Source organism: Gallus gallus, chromosome 3 (genome assembly GCF_016699485.2).
Source record: "Gallus gallus isolate bGalGal1 chromosome 3, bGalGal1.mat.broiler.GRCg7b, whole genome shotgun sequence".
In the NCBI taxonomy this organism is placed as follows: Eukaryota; Metazoa; Chordata; class Aves; order Galliformes; family Phasianidae; genus Gallus; species Gallus gallus.
In genome coordinates, this window is record NC_052534.1 from 27,603,151 (window position 1) to 27,615,738 (window position 12,588).

Sequence of the window (12,588 nt, forward strand, 5' to 3'; positions counted from 1 at the left end):
TCGAGAATCCAATTTTGTAATTTTTTAATTCATTTAGTGTGATGGGCTTTTTTTAATATACTTTTTGTACCCAGACACAGATACTACTCAAATAACTACTTGTGTCTGGGTACACAGAGTGCTTTCAAAGAAAAGAAGTAAACAACCCTCATAAAAGGGTGGAAATCACATAGCAGGTAGTGACATGCTGGTGCAGCTTTACAACAAATACTGTGGGCTAGGTGGCCCCTTTTTAGCAGTCCCCACTGTAATATTCTTTCCCAGGTCACACTGCATAGCATCCCTATTCAGCCTTACCCCTCCCTGGATATCTATGGGATTTATCTTGGTATTCCTGGACAAGGAGCCACCACTGAACTGCCTGCAGTCTTGTTGAGGAAGTACAGACAGTCTGCCTTTCCCCTCCATCTTGTCTGCTTCAGAATTTGGGAGCAAAAATGACAGCTGAACTTTCTTCCCACTGCAGGCAGTTGGGCTGTAATTTAGCATGAACAAGAGTCTCATGGCTACTAACAGTGTTAACATTCTTGGCCATTCTGTCTGGCTCAACTTATATGTGCCAGGAAGCCTGCAACAGGGACTTCACCGTTGGAAGAGGAATGGTCACCCAGAAGCTGGCCCCACGTCCTCCTCTGCAGAGGACACAGCACCTGAATTGGTGCTGTGGGTGGAACATCCCAGGGAAAGTCATTCACAATAGCTCAGGTTTCTCTGAAACACAGGCTAGACTTGTGCCCGACTAGCTAACTGTAGGTGGTGTAACCCCAGAGGTTTAGGACTCATCCCCAAGGCTAAATGAAACTAGGATACAATCCAGCTGAAGTTTAAGTGCTTTCTATCCTGACATCCTTACAGGTACGTGAGGAATGTAGGGTGAAACCACTCAGTGCTGTAGCAGCTTCACAGAGCATCAACAGGACAGCAAATGGAGCATCACACCACCTGGGGTTTTCAGGTGTTGTTTCTCTGCTAATGCTCCCTCAGCTGTTCTTGGAGACCAGATTCCAAATTAGGAAGGGCATATTTCATCCTCTTGTCTCCCTTTCCTGCTGTATGAGGCTCCTTTTGCATAAAGTAGTACTTTGCTGTGGTGGGAGTTCCACCTGTAGTGAATTATAGCTAGGCCTATCAGAGCTTGCCAGTTTAGTTTAAAAACAAACAATCCTATTTCATTTTCTGTATGTGTGTTCTTCCTGCATATTCTTTAGCGTTGCTTTGGTTTTTCTATAGCAGTAGGAGACTATTATCTTGTCAACAATGTTCTATTGCATTGACATTATCTCTTAATTACACAATTACTTTGTTATGTACTGTAGTCTGAGCAATAAAACATCTGAAGTACTTCAAGCAAATATAGTTTTAAAGGTTTGAAGGAAAAAACCCACAACCTTGATTCCAACCGCTTGCTAAATGTAAGTACTTTCTTGTTCTTTTGATATATTAAGGAGGTAATTGTACAATTAGTGCTACAAAGGGTGTAGGTAAAATGGTGACGCTTGTTGGGATTGGTAAAATCGTGTTCTTGTTATCCTGAAATACGTGTCAAGAGAACTGGACTGTCTTACTCACATCATTCCTTATCCTATTGCCATGGGACCCCTTAGAGCTGTCCCAACTCACAGTGAGGTTGGCATTGTGCTGCCAATACTGCATCTGCTGACAGCAGCTCTGGGAAGCACAGTCCTGGGTGCGTGCAGGGTTGCATCCCACCACCATCTGCAACAAATTCATGTTGATTTTCACTTCAGAGAACCTCAGGGGGAGAATATATATTGACACAACTTCTGTCTAAACCCTGGGAAGGCAGCTCACAGCCAGGGACTCAGATAATCCACTCCCACACCTGCTGTCTTGTTACTTGACAGTAGTACCTTGTGCCCTAGACTTGCACCCAACAAAGCCAGTGACGTTTTATTGCTGACCTTGAATGAGAGCAGACTCAGGATAATGTAGTTCAGATAAACTGGTGCATTTGGCAGTTGTGGTGTTTAAGAAACAAATCTCCTTAGTGCCTTAAAAGTTGAACACCTCCAACTGTCAGAATTATCACTTTTCTCCTTCATCCCTTGCTTTGCCTTCTGACAAAATCAATATTCTAAAAATAAATAAGAATACAGTGCAAGCATCTAAATTGAAAAGCAGCAGTTGGCAGAGCCATGCATCTTTAATCTGGATCTAGTCAGCCAGATAGAGCCAAGCTTGGCAAGAGCCCTCAGGCAAAGCATTCAGCAAAGCTACCGCACTGCTCCTGAGAAGCCCATCAGTCCCTTCAGCCACAGACAAATATAAAAGAGCCACAGGGTGGGAATGCCTCCTGTCACTGCTCCCCTGGTGATTGAGGATGATGTTGGCTGCTGAATGAGTCTCTGTGTGCCAAGAGAAGGAGGGAGCAAGTCTCCAGAGGTGGAAAAGAGAAGCTGGAGGAGTGGTCTGCAATGCAAAGAGCTGTACCAATTTCACTGAGGTCTTTGCCTTACCTCAGCCCCTCTCTTTGACAGGCAATATGTTTGTAAAGGGCTTTTCTGCTTCCAAAGGGTGTGTTGTTTTTTCTCTTTGTTTGGGAGTGCCATGCATGAAGGACTGGGATGGTTACTTAAGCAGAACTGCTTTTTGTCTTTCACCTGTAGCATTCCTGTGCTGCTGGTCAGGAAGGGCGCAGATATGTAATGGGGGTGCTGCCAGCTGCTCAGCACCTCCCACACTCCATTGCCCGAGGACTTTAAAGCGGACCCTTACTTATGAATGGCTATTTCTGCTAATCAGAGAAGGATGTTGTAATGTTGCGTGACTGGAGAAGAAATAGAAGGGAGAAAATATCACTCTGCTGTAGATCACCCAGAGAACTAATATCAGCAGCTCTGAAGCCCTATCTGTCGGCAGTGATGGACAATGAACAAGACAGTGAGCAGAATATATTGGCTTTCACGCTGGCCTTTTTGCTTCCTTGGGCTGCTCATCAGGTTTGCTACGCAGAGTTTAGCTGAGTTTCAATGGTGAGGTATCTGTGAGACAGATTCGCTTGAGCTGCAGTGAGGTTTGAAAAGAGGTCTAGGCCCCTATGATGCATTGGAGATGGGTCTAAGCCCATCCAGGATTTGTGAAACTGTGAATATTTTTAGGAAGGACTTTGAAGGCAGCAGACACTAGTGTTTCTAGGGAAGGAATCTCATGAATAGAATCATCAGACTGGACGTTAGGAAATACTACTTCTCTGAAAGGGTGGTCAGGCACTGGAATGGGCTGCCCAGAGAGGTGGTGGAGTCACCGACCCTGGAGGTGTTCAAGGAACGTTTGGACGTTGTGTTGAGGGACATGGTTTAGTGAGAACCATTGGTGATGGGTGAATGGTTGGACTGGATGATCCTGTGGGTCTTTTCCAGCCTTCATGATTCTATGATCAGGGAATGAGTAACAGAGCCAAGAGGGGTATGCTGGTACCTGCTCACAACTAAGTTGGTCCTCATATCCCCTGGACCATGGGTCATAAGTGGATGAGAGCTGCTTGTCAGTCTCATGGGTGTGTAGTTGTGCATTATGTTTGCTAAGTGCTCTGGCAACCTTTGCCTTTAATCTAAAGCTCTTTTCAGAGTTTTTTCTTTCTGTTTTGCTGCTTTTTCACAGCACCAGAGAAGTTTAAAGGCAGCAGGTTCTGAACCTAAGCTCTTTTCCTTATTGTTTTCCCCAGAGGGATGCAAGTATCAGTTGCCAGTTAGAATTCATGCAAAACAATATCTTCTGAATGACAAGAATAAATATTTTTCAAACAACTGCATGAGGAAGAAAAACAGAAGATGATGATTGTCAGAAAGTTGGGAATGCAAACACAGCACAGTTGTATAAATTCTAGGTATGCTTGAATGGGGCACATTTTGTGAGCCTCTCTGCCATTAAGTGCTGTCTTCTAAGTTACTACTTATCTTCTAAGTAAAGTAGAAAGACTCCTAAAAAGAACTATGGCAGTGGAGACCATGAAATAAAAAATTCTTACCTAATTCTAATGTAGAAACAAAACTTGATTCCCACATCTTCACCTCTGTGGCATTGTGCTCAGGTGGGCTCTGCCCTCCTGTCCCTCCTTTGCAGTGCAGTGGGAAGTGATTTGTGTTTTTGTAAGCCTCAGATTCAATTCAGTTGCCAAACATTTTTCGTAAAACATTATTTTTCATGGTTAGAGATGTTTATTCAACTGTGAAGATCAGTGCTCTATTCTTAAAAAAAACAAAAAACAACAACAACTTCATCCCAAATGGATTTACACTGTTTGGTTCCTTTTTAAAATTTTTATTTTTCAAAAGAAAATTCGACCTCTTTTTACACACTTTCAACCTGTTCAACTTTTTACTCTAAGAAACATAATGAAAAGGAATAGTTTTCCTGAGTAAAGTTCTAGATCTATACTCTGTTATTGTTTTCTGCCAGTTCTGCACGTGTGCTGTTTTTCAGCAGCTACTGGTCCTTTAGGATCACAGGAAAATGTCTCTTTTAATTTCTCTATCTTATTCCTTGTAGCTAAGACCTACCCTTAAGGACAGCATAAGCATTTGTTTTTCCTTTCTCATTTTCCCTCTTTGCTCTTGCAGTGTGCCCGCCTCACCCTGCTCCCACTCGTTTCAGTCTTTCTGCTTTGTCTGCATTTCTGTGAGTGAATCATTTTTTGCATCTGTTTTTGTGAAAAGGGAAAAACAAAGCAAAACAAATGAGCTCTGTGAAATGTCAAGGATGCTGTTAAACAACAGTCTTGAAATCGGCGCCTTAATTGCATCACTAATGGGAGTTTTTATCTAATTGAAAAGCAACGAAGTGGATCATTTTTTGTTGTCGTTTCCATTAAACACTGCCCGAGAAGTGGAGAAGGAGAGAAACCACAGAACAAATCTCTACAAGGGCTGGATGTTGTTGTCAGAGAGCGGGATGTGCCTCCCTGGGGATCTGGCTGTGCATCTCACTATGGGAAGTGTTCGTGTTGCCTACAAACACAGTGGTACATTTTAGAAGCCACAGGGAGTGGGTGGGCAGTCCCTGTGTACCCATCAGTGCTATCCACTCTTTACTGCGTAAAAAACAAACAAACAAACAACACAAAATCTGGTTGGATGGCCAGGCCTGTAGAGTGGTAGTGAACAGTGTTAAATCCAGCTGGAGCCTGGTCACATCTGGTGTTCCCCAGAGTCGATATTGACGCCCAACCTGTTTAATACATTTTCTAATGACCTGGATGAGGGGATTGAGTGCACCCTCAGTAAGTTTGTAGATGACATCAAGATGGGAGGAAGTGTTGATCTGCCTGGGGGTAGGAAGGCTCTACAGGAGGATCTGGACAGGCTGGATAGCTGGGCTGAGGCCACTGGGAAGTAGTCCAACAAGACCAAGTGCTAGGTCATGCACTTTGGTCACAACAACCCCAGGCAATGCTACAGGCTTGGGGCAGAGTAGGTGGAAGACTGTGTAGAGGAAAAGGATCTGAGGGTGTTGGTTAGCGCTTGGCTGAACATGCACCAGCAGTGTGCCCAGGTGGCCAAGACCAATGGCATCCTGGCTTGTAATAGTGTAAAAACAGTGCAGTCAGCAGGAACAGGGAGGGTGATCGTCCCCCTGCACTCAGCTCTGGTGAGGCCCCACGTCAAGTACTGTATTCAGTTTTGGGCCCCTCACTACAAAAAAGACACTGAGGCAGTGGAGTGTGTCCAGAGAAAGGCAATGAAGCTGTGATGGGTCTGGAGCACAAGTCTTACATGGAGTGGCTGGGGGAGCTGGGATTATTTAGTCTGGAGAAAAGGAAGCTCAGGGGAAAACATATTGCTCTCTATAACTGCCTGAAAGTGGTGAAGTGGGTGTCAGCCTCTTCTCCCAGGTAACAGTGATAGGATAAGAGGGAATGGCCTTAAATTGCACCACGGGAGGTTCAGGTTGGATATTAGGAAAGAATTATTCTCAAAAAGGGGCAAGACATTGGAGTAGGATGCCCAGGGAGGTGATGGAGTCATCATCTGTGGAGGTTTTCTAAGAAACATGGATATCCCACCGAGTGACATGGTATAGAGTGATCACAGGCATGGGTTGGAGTAGATGATCTTAGCAGTCTTTTCTAACCTTAATGATTCTATGATTCCAGGGTGGCATAATACCTAATTACAAACCTGAGTTGCAAACCTGTTTTTTTTTTTCTTCTGTAGTTAACAAGAACGTGTTTTCATATGAATTTTATTCCTTGACATTACTTGTTATTAGTTGATGCAGGCAGTAGCAGTGTAAACCTCTTTTTCCTCAACAAACTTTATTGAAACCTTGGTCTTTTTTATCATTTAATTTTTAATTTTTTATCAATTTAATCATGTGGCCTTTTGGGAGAGCAAGTGAGGTGGGATTGCTGTCCCACTTCTCTGTGCTCTTCTGGGAAAGAAGCATTCTGTCTTAGGGCATCTCCTGGGCTCTGGGGATACACTGGGTGGAAGCATCCCTCTAGTCTGGTAGTTTGACCATTGTGCCAAGTGGCATTAGTGATCTGGCCTTGGGAAGGAGAGGGGACTTCAGCAGTTCAAGAAGATTGTTTAGTAGTGCTTCACATACCCCTGTAGTGGTGTGCATGTCTGCTTCAAGCTCAAAGATGATAGCAATTCTGAATCAGAGTTTAAGCTTAACTAAGCTTGCTTCTACCTTATCAGTTGAAAGAGAAGTCATATAGTTTTCTTGCTCTTGAATGTAATTTCTGTCTGAAAGTAGTTGCCACAACAAATTGTGCTGGAGGGTTAGAGTTTATTCACACTGTTATTCTGGAGTGCTTATGGTGCATAAGTGAAACAAATGGGAGCCTAATTGCACTGGGTGAATACGAAGGATCAGTTCAGCAAATAAACAGGCTCTGATCTTGTTAGAACACAGAGCACACTCAGAGAATTACAAACATCTGCAGTTTGTTTTATTATTTGAAGGTCTCCCTACAAGCTGTGTACCCAGAAAGAGCTCCCACCAGACAGCTTTTTGGCTTTGCAGGTTGTGTGTATGGTGTCCTTAGCAGCTTGTGCTACAGGTGCTGCACAATTAACCAATATCAGTTATAATCACAAATTAAGTAATTGAGCCGCAATTGAATAGCATATGCTGCTCAATTGTCCAGGCAAAGAAGAACAGATTATCTAGTGGATTGGTTGTACAACTTAGCTTGGAAATAATGTAATTCTGTCTGTGGAAAGCTGATGCAAATAATATTATTCATTGTGGAAATGTGCCAAGGGACATTTAGTGGTAGTAAAGAGGTAAGAAATTTTGGAATTTCATAGAAATAGAATAGAATCATTAAGCTTGGAAAAAAAAAAACCCACTAAGATCACCTAATCTAACTCCAACCCATTCCCACCATACCCACTAACAATGTCCCTCAGTGCCACATTTCCGTGTTTACTGAATGTCTCCAGGGATGGTGACTCCAAACCTCCCAGGGCAGCCTCGTGTGATGCCCAACCACTCTTCTGGAAAGAAATTTTTCTTAGTATCCAACACGAATTTGTGTCTCATGAAATAGCTCTGTCAGCAGTGGACCCCTATCTGCAATGATGCACCGGTCTCATGGTTTTCCAGGAGAAGCACATTGGTTACTTCTTCACCTGTACTCCTTGCCATGCTGATGTGCTTATTTTCTTGAGGAATATTCTTGTCTCTATCAGCAGAACAGGTTAAGCAGAATTTCATCATAATTAATAAAACAGACTGGCCAAATCAATTTTACTTTTGGAAAAAAAAAATTCTCATTGGGATGAAAACTCCCACTACTGCCAATCCCCTTGGTGAAATGCTGTACAATTAGCTTTTGGGATCAGTGACATTTTCCAGCTGCAGAAATCCTGCAGTTTTTTTCTTTCTTCTGAGACAGAAGCTGCTGTGCCAGTGTTTTCCATGCAGCCTGGCTTCATGGCAGCTGTCAGATGTGCTGCTGGGGGTTACCAGCTCTCAAGCTTTCATTCACCACTGTCATGCATTGTGTCCTAATGCTGAAGTGTAGACAGATTAACTGATATCAGTGATCTGTGTCATGAGACTGGAATCCAGGGGTGGTTTTCAGAGAACAGCCTTTAACTGAATGAATGTTATGGATAGTGATTTTGAGGCCCCCTCAAAATGTAATGGAATATTGATAGGAAGGTTCACTCTATTGCTATGCTACTAACATCTGCCTCTGACACTGTGGGCTGACATAATAAAGTAGGAGGCATTACTTTTGGAGCAGGGCACTATTGCTACACACTCAAATAGAGTAAGTGTCCAAATCTCTGTCCAGAAAAAGAGTGGCAATAAATGCAAACACTCATGTTTGAAAATGCTGTCCTAGTTGTCTACTGAAATGCCATGCCTGGTGATGCTGCTTCCAGCAGAAGGAAACGAACAGGTCCTACAAAGAGGGAAATCCATTTTCAGAACCTGGTGCATTCCCATAAGAGTAGGTGGTCCTGTGTTTTGGACATAGCCTTCACTACTGCCAGAGTGGGCCTGTGTGAGAAGTCCTGAGGAGCTGCCCTGCTCAACCCACTCCTCTGTGCCCTCTCTCTGCAGAGCAAGCACTGCAGGCTGGCCTGCTTAGAGTCCCCTAGTCCAGTCTCAGCTCTTCAGTTTATTTTTTTTTTCTTTTTAATCCTCTTAACTGTGTTCACTAATTCAGCTTTTAATCATAAGCCTATTCATGTGGATGCATTTTTTTTCATCAGCATTCCCCCTGCTAATCTGAGTTCTCCAAAATATCTTCTTATTCTTCTTAAATAACTCACTTCATTCCTAATGACTTCTATCTTCCCTGCTTTAGTTCTTTAGCAGTATTATTATTAGCTACAAAAAGAGTCTCTTGCCAGGTCCTTTCTAACAGCATTTCCACTGTAAGTACCTCTGCAGGCTCAGCCCTTCAGCTCGAGAGGGGGCTGTTGAAGGCACTTCTATACAGGATCTGAATTGCCTCCATCCAAGGCAGTGCATTAAAAACATTGTTGTTGTTTGTATGATAGTAGGGCCAACACGGGATAAATGGTCTCTTGAGAAGCTCTGACCACTGTGCTGAGATGGGCAGGTACAGATGAGAAAGAATGGCAATGGTACTGATGAGAAAGAAGCGATGATGCTGCAGGGGGAGAGGAGTAAAGGTACTTCTGTGGCAGCGTGAATGAATGATGATGGCAGCATGGCAGCATGACTGGCACTGCAAAGGTGGGAATATAGAAAAGATAATAGAGGAAGGAGGGATGATTGTGGAAAGCAACCTAAAAAGACCCATAGTTCTCTTTGCTCTTTGGGGTGGAACATTTGGGTATATTTTTATTAAAGCCAGCCAGAAATAGAGCATGTTCTTTGAAATGCCTTTTGAAGGAAATAATGGATATTCATTTTATAAAACAGACCCCAGGACATTTTATATTCCTCAAACAGTACTTTTTAACAGTGACTGCTTGGAAAGCAATGCTTCCTGTTTTATTATGTCAGTCTACAATGTCAGAAGTGGATGTTGGTGGTTGAGGTAGTAGAGGTTGAACCTTCCCATCAGTATTCCATTACATTTTGTTGTCATGTGACAGATGGCAACACCTTTTGAAGAGAAAAATCCATGGGCAAACCCCATAAAATATAGTCAGCATGTAACTTCAGTTACTAAGCAGTTTCCTTTTTCCTTCTCGTGTACTAAGATTGTGCTGCTGGTGCTAATAAGTGGACTTTGACCATCTTTGGGAGCACCTGGGTCCTAATCTTCCTGCAGCACTGATTTACCATGTTCTAAATTTGTCTCTTCATGTAGAAGGGCACTGATTTGCAAGCAGAGCAGTCCTTTTGAGTCATTGCCATGACTGTATTCCTTGCATCCTGCAGTGCTCATATGTTGCAGAAACTCTCTGAGATTGAATTGAAGAGGAAAGTGTAAGTCTTATCTCTTAAACAAAAGGCAACACTGACAGAAGTTGGACTGATTTTATGTATGCTTGTTGGACTTAGGGTCCAAGCCAACAAAAAGAGAGTTCTGAGAGTAGTTACCAATAGGGAAATCTGTATTCCTATATGGAATCTCTAACACTGCGTGTTCATACAACCTTTGTGTTTGTTTGACCCTTGGAATAATGAACACTGTTGTGCAATAAAATAAGAGAGAAATGATATTCCTTTCCAAAGTAACCTTCGATGATTTCTAGCATTATGTTTTTCCACTGATGAATCTCACCCTGTTTACTTGAGATTGCTGTGAATGTTTGTGTCAAACTCGGGGAAATAAAGTGATACTTAGTGAAATATGAGGGGAGATAAAGTGAACTAATGGAGGGGGTCATAGCAAATAGTCAAGAAGAGGGAGAAATGATCCGGATGAAGGAGAAATTGCAACTGTGCTGGAAGATGGGACTGTAGTAATGAAAAGGGCCAGGAGAAGAGGATAGTCAGCAAGCATAGCCTCCAGGCACCACTGTGAAGTAGATTTTGCAAGATCTCTTGTTGTTGCTATGGTTGATGTGCTTTGCTATTAACATTGTCAGCAGGTGGTATTTGTGAACAAAGGCTGTCCTCAAGTTCAGCCCGAAATTTCATGTGCCCTGTATGTTTTCTTTCTTTGGGAATTGTTACTCCTGCATATATCTGCATGAGGTTCTTATTCTCATAATTTACAGCAGCTCAGTTATCCCCACCAGCATAACTATTACTGAGAAATGGAGTTTTGCCAGTACTCTATGACCTGTCCTAGGAATGTGAAGTTTTTGGTTCAAGTTGCACATGGACCTGCATGTAAAGGCAGCTGGAGATGGAGAATGCTGCTCTGAGGCAGCCTTCAGTGACTCAGAAATAATGTTTTTTTCTCCTTTGGGTGAAAACAAAGCCCTGTGAATTTCTTTTCCACTATAAACTGTATAAACTACTGTGTAGGAATGCTTCTTTTCAAATTGGAGAAGCTTATGGAGTTCTTTTTGTTTTCCCTTTTCTACTGGAGTTTATTTCTTGGTCTGATGGGAGGTTCCAGCCTGCCTCTCAGAGATCTTCCTGCCAAAAGAAACCCTTAGCTATAACTAGTGCTTCCATGAAATGTTTCAACTTTGGCAAAACGCAGCGTTTCAGTAAAAAAAACCCTTAATCAGAAATATTCTGGCCAGCTCTACAAATATGGTAGTTTTCATTGGCATTACAGAAAAAAAAAAATACTTTCTGCAGCTGTCATTATCCCAGCCATGAACGCTCTCCCTTTGCTGGCTGGCCTCGTGGCCCAGCTCCACTGGGGTATAGACCACAAAACCTATACTTGCTTCAGAAACGTGCTGTAAGAAAACTTTTGTCCCCTAAGTCAGCCTACCCCAGGAGAATCTCTCCTGTTGATTTGGATTTCATTTTGCTATTCTCTACTCTGCATTCCTCCTTGAGCTATTATTGCTTCCTACTTCTGCCTCTCCACTTGAGGAACACGTATAATAGAGAGAAGGATTTTTTTTTCCCTCCTTCGACAAACCTGATTGAGCCTTCCATTTCTTGCTTTGCTTGCTGATCCAGTGGAGCTAAGCTCATATCCTTCATAATCCGAGGCGACGTGACAAGGCTCTCTGGGGATTGTTCTGCACACTGCGTGAATGAGTAGTCCTATAAATGGTCAAGTAGTTTTCCACTACTTTAACTTCATTGCGTGGCTCAGCCCTTGGAAAACAAGGACAATTACTTTGTTTCAGTCTCTAAAATGTTGAATTCAAAGAGCTCTTTCCTTTATTCTTTTTACCGATTATTGCAGTAAATGATCTTTCTCAAATGTAAATGTTTCTACTATGAAAGATGTAGTGATTGCCATATCCAAACCTTGCAGTCTCCTCCCAGGCAGAGCCAGTAATATCCTTTTCTGGAGAGCTCAGCTTATTTTCCTGCTAGAGGCAAGTGTCACAGTAATCAGTTCCTGGACCAAGGATCAGCCTCACCTCTTGTTGTTTCTCTGCCCATCCAGCCATTCACTTCTTCCCCCTTGGGATAAGAAGTCCTCTACAAAGCACATTTGCGCAACCAGCAAGCAGTCCAAGTTTTTTGCAGGGCTAAAATGGTTTGAACGTGAGCCTGGATCTCTGCTTGCTGGAGTCAGCCTATGCTCCTTTTAGGTGCAATATCTGTTGGGAAAAGCTGCCAGGGTCATTGGTTTTTTTTCCCTCTAGTTATGCCATGCGATCAAACCAGATCAGTGTGCTTGAAGCTGTCTTTTTCTTTCCCTGCTCTGGGTCTGTTCTTTCCAAGGCTCTTTTTTTCTCAAGCATTTTCTTTCTAAGCACTCTGTGGTGCTCCTTCACCACCCATACACACCTGCCATAGCTGTCTTTCAGCCAGGGGATTTTAGGGGGATTAAGCATGCAGACAATATTATCAATGTCATATTACGTCAAAAGGCCTGAAAAGCTCTATCTTCTGGTGTTTCTGTATACTTCCCACTGCCTGTATGGGGCACCTGAACTGCAGAAACATTTTAGAAAGAGGATCAACACCTTTATGTAGCTGCTGGCTAGTCAGTGCTTCAGAGTGGAAGCTGGGATGCTGTGAGTGAAGCTGCAGCCAACAGTGCTGCTCTCTGCAGATGAGCAAGCCAACCTGGATACAGTGGAGCAAAGGCATTCC

At 43.0% G+C, this 12,588-nt stretch overlaps 1 long non-coding RNA gene across 3 annotated transcripts in view; it reads left to right on the forward strand.

Moving 5' to 3' along the window:
* The first annotated feature begins 1,316 nt into the window (after positions 1–1,316).
* Positions 1,317–12,588, forward strand: part of LOC112532074 — a 113,883-nt gene continuing 102,611 nt past the window's right edge. For all 3 annotated transcript variants that reach the window (XR_006938817.1, XR_006938816.1, XR_006938815.1), the window contains exon 1: positions 1,317–1,412. This is a non-coding gene — a long non-coding RNA (uncharacterized LOC112532074). The remainder of the gene's footprint in view (positions 1,413–12,588) is intronic.